Raw genomic sequence first — 7,634 nt, 5'->3', positions numbered from 1 at the left:
TTGCATCCCTACTATCAGAGCAGTGCCTAGCACAAAGGAAAAACTCAATCAGTGTTGACAAGTGGATGAATCAATCATGCAATTCGTAAGACTGACTTTATTATCTTTACCTTTTTCACTGTTTCGATCCTTTAGTGCAGACATTATACAATTATATTTTCTACCTACACTTCATTTGTTGTAAAAGACACATTTCCCTAAAGCTTACAGTTCATAGTTACATCATTGATGAATTGTTTGGAGATATTAAGAGAGCGGTGACATACATTGTCATATAATTTTCAATGTATTGATTTGGGGTAGAGAACAGGCAAGAATGAATTCCTTTTTACTGTCTCAAAGAAGTATAAATTTAAGGAAGTGTTTGAGCCCTTCAGTGACTTGGAACCTCTCACTGACGCTCTGCATCCAGCCTCCCAATGTGCATGTGGAATTCACAGAGGGGGCCTGGCTGATCCTCTGATTCCACTCCTCACGGCATCTGAGAGACATGTTTCTAGGCTGTATATTTTTTTGGTGCATGTCCTCAAAATTCTTCCTGTAATCCCAGTTTCAGCAATTAAAAATCAACAATAATTATATAATGTCCTTTTTCATTACTTTATTATTTAGGTAATGTATCTTAAATGTTATTTAAAGCATTTTGGAGAAATATTAATGAATAGCTTGTTTGAAGGAGATCTGGGAATATCTCTTAACATTTTTTATTCTTACAAAAATAATTTTCCAAATTTTAGCCTTTTCATTGTAAGTTGCATTCCCCTAAATTTTTATTCATTCAACAAATATAAAGCAATGACTATGTGCCAAGCACTCTCTGATACAGCATTTTTAAAAAGATTTTTTAATCCCACCCTCATGAAGCTTACATTCTAGAGAAGAAGACACACAATAAACAAGATAATTAAGTAAAAAGCAAGTATGCTAAACAGTGAAAAGTGCTAGGAATCAAAATTAAGCAGAGAAGGGGAAGAAGAAGGGGCATGCTTACATTTTAGGTAGAGTAACCAGGGAAATCCTCTCAGTGAATATGACATTTAAGTGAAGACCTGAAAAAAAGTAAGAGTAAAATCATGCAGATTTCTAAGGAAGAGCATTCCCAGTGGAGACAAAAGCCGATGCAAAGGACCTGAGGTAGAAGTATACCTGGTGTACTATAGGAAACACAAGGAAGCCAGTGAAACTGGAGCTCAGGGAGCCAGGTGGCAGATAATGGGTGTGTGGGCATGTATGTGTGGGTATGAGGGGAACAGAAGGGATGGCAGATTGGGTAATATCTTGTGGATCATGTGAGAATTTTGACTTTACCCTGAGAGAGGTGGAAAGCTGTTGAAAGATATCAGGAAGAGGAGAGGCTTGTCATTATACTTAGCAGGATAATTGTGGCTAATGCATTGAGAATAGACTATAGAAAGCTAAAGGTAGAAGCAGGAAAACTAGAAGATATTGTAGTAATCCAGGCAGGAGAGGGCAGCAGCTTGGTCTAGCTAGACTAGCAGAGGAGGAAGTGATGAGTAGCATTTGGATTCTGGATATTCTTTGAGGGTGAAGGCAGTTTTTTTCCCCAGATTGGATGTGGTAGGTAATAATGTAGATAAATAATACCAATTCCCCACCCCCTTGGCCTGTAATGGTTTCCTCAAATTAGGGAGCACTGTTGAATTTTTCTTAAACCTTCCACCTACTTACACATCCAGTCAGTCAGAGAATTTCCAATTCTAAAACATGTTTAAATATGTTTCCTCTTTCCTTCCCATGCCTACTGCCCTACCCACTGACCTTCATTATTTCTTACCTGACAATTGTTATAATCTTTTAATGGGCCTTTGGTTCTAGTTTCTTTCATCTCTAATCCATCCTCTTCAAGGATATCAGAATCATATTTCCAAAGCACAGATCTATGTCCTTCCTCTGTTTCAAATCCTCAGTAGAGCCACACTGCTACAGAACATGTCCCAAAGGACCTCCTTTTCCAGCCTCATCACCCAGGAATTCAGCCACACATAACCTCTTGCCATTCCTCAATTCTGTCCCATCCACGTTTGTATGCCTTTGCTCTTTTCTCTCAGTTTGAAATTCACTTTGGTTTGATAGCACCTTCTCTCTGACCCACCCCACAGGCCTGAAAAAGACTCCATTAACTCCAGCCTTGTGTCCCCAAGGCACTTGTTCATAAGCACACAGGGCACCTATGATTCTTATTCTGGCTACTGGTCTGACCGTCCCCAATTCGACCCGTTTCATTTAATGCTTAGTATATAAAAGATGCTCAACATGTATCTGACAGATGTTGAAACATACACTAAATCCAAAATGTGTCTCATGCGTTTTTGTGCTTCCTTTGCCCTGAGTTTATGCCCCTTTAAAATTTCATGGCAGGGATATATATATGTAAATTTATCATAGTCATACAAAGGGATGCCCCCAGGAAGAAGCCTAAAAAAGGCAAAGGAAATGGCCCTTCACACTTCTCATCCACCACTCCTCTCGGTTTCTTTGCAGACATTAATGACTCATAAGTCTACAACTACAGCCTGACCACTCACCTAGTCTCCCATCCTGTATTTCCAATTCCTCTTACTACTCATGTGTCAAACAACATTCACTGTATCTGCTTCCTATCTTTTTCCCAATTATCCCTTTTTGTCTGAGTAACTTGTTTTAATTTCTGAAATATTGTTTATTGTCTCTTTTAATTTATCCTTTACATCCAATACAATAAATATTCTTTCAGAATTCTTTGTTCTTTATTGTCTCAACTCTAGAATCAGCCAATATACTTTATATCTGCAAGAGCAGCCCAACTAGTCCTGTTCACTCCAGAATCTTCCCCTTCCTATTTATTCTAGCTATGGCTGAAAGGCTAAATTAGGGTAGTAATTTAGTAAATTCTAAAGTCTCATTGGCTTTTACTGCACCCACACACACTCATGTTACACTCCAATACGGGTGTTTCCAGTAAAGCAATCTGCATTCAGGAATTCAGGATCTTTCTGTCTCATCACTCCACCCATATGTAGATCCTTGAGTACCTCCATTCTGCCAGCAGTTAGAGAGGGGGCACACCACTTCTTCACCACTTTGATAAAGAAGTGACACACATCACTTCCACTCATATTTCATTGGCCAAAACTTTATCATCTAGCTTCACATAACCAAAGAAAGATTGGGAAATAAGTCTAGCTGTATACTCAGGAAGAACAGAAAATGAATTTCAGTAAATGCATAGAAGTCTCTGACACATTCATCTTTCTGAAATATAGGACTCAGAAACTTGCCCAGGGACAAAGTCTTCACTGAAAGAGTAAAGTCCCAGTCCCCAGTCTAAGTGTCAAGACCTTCATAATACGATGCCACTATTGTTTAAAGGCTGAATTGCCTGAGCCCAACCCCGTTATGCCATAAAGAGAGACGCCTTTTATACTTACTTCAAGATCTGACCCCAAAGAATGATAAGTCTTTCCAATTTTTAAGAGATTGTTGAACTAATCAAAGCAGCTATATTACTGTCTGTGTCAGTGGCATTGTAGATGTTTTCACTTAACATCACAGGACACTTGAGAAAAAACAGCCCAGCTAAATGCTGCTAAGAAAAACACCAGTCCATTGACTATCAGCTGTGGCCAGTTAACCAGACCAGTTCATTTCCAAGTTCATCACTGTGGCTGTCTTGACACAGTAACATCATATGAAAACAGCTGCAGCCAAATCAGCCATGTAGTCATCTCCACTCTAAGTAAGGTGACAGACATAATCAGATTATCACAGACATAGTTTTATTATTTCCATTCAACTAAGTTAACATAGGAATGTTGTTGAGGAATTAGATCCAAATCTTAGAACTAGATAAATCCTACCCTTACAGACCACATGAATCTGCTTCTCCTTTTATAAAAGAAAAAAAGCACAAATCCCAACTACCTGTCACTTTAAAAAAAAAAAAAAAAAAAAAGGAACTATATCACTATTAGCCAAGGATATAAACATTGCAGCAGGAGATACGCCCCAGCTTGCAGATGGAAACTGTCAGTTCTCTCTGCATTACACCATCCTCTCTTTGCAACATCAACTCCAGAATGTAGTCAAAACAATGGAAGTTGAGAGGAGATATTCTGAAGGCAAAGTGACATTCAGCCACACAATCACTCAATTGAATGAGCAGAATTACAGTTTCTGCAACTGGAAGGCTGTCACTCAAAGTGACAGCTGGCCTTTTGCTCATTGGACAGTCCATGCGTGTAATATAATAGCTCCTCCAGTTGTTGGCAAGAATAGAGCACATGGTGAAGGCAACTATTGCCTGAATTCCAAATAACAGGAAAATTTTAGTATTGGGTTCCATGATTTGCATTACCAGTGGTGTCACAAGTGAGAATGAAAAGAAAGTAAACACTAAAGAGGAGATAAACACATTCTTATGATTTTTAGCTCTGCTGAGGCATTCTCCATTATTTTTTGGTGGGGACTGGGGAATAAGAGCTAAGATGATTTCCCTAACTACACATCCCAGAAGGAAATACTATCCTAAATATTTAGACATTTAGGATGACAGAGGCCAAGATCTTTCTGTGTGTGTGTGTGTGTGTGTGTGTGTGTGTGTGAACGCGCAAAATACTTGAAATCAGCCTTGCAAATAAACTGAAATTCACTCATAGCATGCAGTCATACCTGTTCACTACCACTAGCATGGTAGAAAGGACATCAGAAACCAGGTGGAAAAACTACTTCAAAAATGGAGGGTGGGGCTTCCCTGGTTGCGCAGTGGTTGAGAGTCCGCCTGCCGATGCAGGGCACACGGGTTCGTGCCCGGGTCCGGGAGGATCCCACGTGCCGCGGAGCCGGCTGGGCCCGTGAGCCATGGCCGCTGAGCCTGCGCGTCCGGAGCCTGTGCTCCGCAACGGGAGAGGCCACAGCAGTGAGAGGCCCGCGTACCGCAAAAAAAAAAAAAAAAAAAAAAAAAAGGGTTATCGATATGTCCAATACTGTTGACAGCTATTAGTGATTACAGTAGTAGGTTACTACAGTCAAATCTTGTCAGTCTAATTTGATGTGTTCTGCAATTCAGGCTAGAACTGATATTAGCAATCAGGAAAGAGAAGTGCTAATAACAACAATGTAATATATTGCATTATATTCTTACTATGTGTCAGTAATTTTACCAAGCATTTTACAATCACATTGTCATTTAATACTCTCAAAAACCCTATTAAATAAAGATTATTTCCCTTTTTGTTTTTAACATCTTTATTGGAGTATAATTGCTTTACAATGGTGTGTTAGTTTCTGCTTTATAACAAAGTGAATCAGCTGTACATATACATATATCCCCATATCTCCTCCTCTTGCGTCTCCCTTCTCTTATAGAAGATATCCTAAGGCTCAGAGAGTTCTTGTGATTTTCCTTAGGTCACACAACTCCGAAGAAGAGGAACTGGGACACAAAACAGGATAACATCACATAGTGCTTATAACTCCTCTGCCAGTGATGCCACCTCACACTGTGGTATTTATTATTCTGAATTTCCAACTTTTAAAGAACTTTAATAACTTTGAGAAAGGACCTTACGTAAAAGACTAGGAAAACCAGCAACTGCATAACCAGTGATAAAGTTTCTTCAAAATTTTACCAGCTACTGCAACCTGAATATGTCTGGTCACCCTCGTGGAATTTTACACATAGTGCTGCATTCAAAGATAGAAAAATTCAGTTCCAGAAATCTTGACTAACTAGAGATTTTTATGCATAATTTCTTTAAAACTAAAGTATTAGGGTATCAGGGACAGAATATACATAGCATTCAACATAAAATGCTTTCTAAATATCTTATTTGACGTGTATTCTTTCTCCTTAAAAATTTACAGCTACCTTTCTCATAATAATCAACTCTGACACTCTACCCCCTGCAACTGATGAGTAAAATTGTCTGCAGACAAAAGCAGGACAGCATAGTCAAAGCACAAGCTGAGTTGCCAAGCCTTACTGTGGGATCTTAACTTCTCTGTGCCTCAGTTTCTTCACCCCCAGAATGCAATAACGATAGTGTCTCACTCTGGGGTTATTGTGTAGATTCGACAACTTATATGTACACATTTAGAAAAAAATGTCTGACACATGGCAGATGCAAAATACATGTTAGCTAGTCTGTATTGTTACAGCATCTCTCTGGTTATATCTTGGTAGTGTTCCATAAAGACAAGTAATCTCTGTATGTGCTACCCTGAGACTCCTCCTGTTCACCTTATGGAATCTCATACTCAGTTTCCTTCCCCATCCTTTACCGAGGTGACCATGAGTCCTCTTGGGCACTATGACCCTTCAACATTTCTCTTAGGAAGTCTAGAAGCAAAACTTGTCAGCTTTCTGAGGTGATCCTAGCCTCCTATAGAGTCTGTGTTGCTGGTAATAATAAGGCAAAAGGTATATTCAGTTAATTACTTCCTTCATGGGGCTGACAGGTACTAGGAGCCCTTGCAAAAGCAACAAGAGCAAAAACGGGATCATCTCTTGCCCCCCCAAATTTCTGAGCTGACTGAGTGTACTGAGGTCTGCAAAACCCTGAGGAATGGGTGGCTAGAGAACCAAAGCAACTTTGTTTATGATAACCATGGGATTCCTGAAACAGAAAAGGAGTCAAGTTTCCCAATTGATTGTAAGCAGCCTCTTCAGGGTTTTATTGTTGTTGTTGTTGTTGTTGCTGTTTGTTTGTTTTTTGCAATCTGCTTGTCCCTAGCTAGGAAGACCTTACTTCCTGGGAGGTTAGACTCCATGAAATTGAAGCATAGCCATATCATTTTAGCTGCTCAGATCATGCCTGCATCTCAGATCAAAGCTTAGTTGTCTGTGTTCCTGGAGGCTTGTTAGAGTTGCCTCTTCCTCCTCCAGAAGGAACTGTGATGTCTCCTTGGTGTTTAGTTATAAAATCCAGAAGGTTGCCTATTAAGTAAATCGGCTTCAAGTGACCATGCTTGTTTTACTGCCCCCTGGTGGATGACCCCCAAGTCCCAGTTGCTTCAGTCTCAATACTGAGGTCTAAATACGTTCCTCTTGTTGATTCATAGCTGTCAATTCAAAATGTGCATCTCAGCTATTCTCTGTGGCAGTTCCGGGTGAGTTTGAACCTGTGGAAGACCTGAATGCCTGTAGACTCTCAGTTAGTTTCCCTGCCCTGAGGCTATTTATCTTTGTTCTATTTCAGTGGCATTTCTAACCCCTTTTAGAGACTTTTACTCCAGTCCTTGGCATAGCACCTCCTATTAATTTCACAGGTTTCCTGGGGAGCTGGCCTCTACCCATATGCTCAAAGCTTGCTTAATTCCAGTCCCACAGTTGTAGCCAAGTCCCCAGAGATGTTTTTGTCCAGTGAGATAATGCAAAAGCTTTGAATGAGCCCAAGCATGGCTGTCACTGACATCCCTTTCCAAGAACAACTCCAATTTCCTCATAAAAGGGTGTCTATCAAGTCAAAGTTAAAATTCAATTTTGAGCCTGTTTGTTCACAGGGGAATATTTGAGTCTTCCTCTGTTAATCCCCAACCATTAATCTCAAACCAGCCAACTGGATGCTACAAAACACGGACTGATAGCACCAGATCCACCCCTTCCAGAAGACGGTTCCCTAGCAAGCCAGGTGCAG

This window comes from Lipotes vexillifer, unplaced genomic scaffold (genome assembly GCF_000442215.2).
Source record: "Lipotes vexillifer unplaced genomic scaffold, Lipotes_vexillifer_v1.1 scaffold1028, whole genome shotgun sequence".
Lineage (NCBI taxonomy): Eukaryota > Metazoa > Chordata > Mammalia > Artiodactyla > Lipotidae > Lipotes > Lipotes vexillifer.
Note: the sequence above shows the minus strand (reverse complement) of the source record.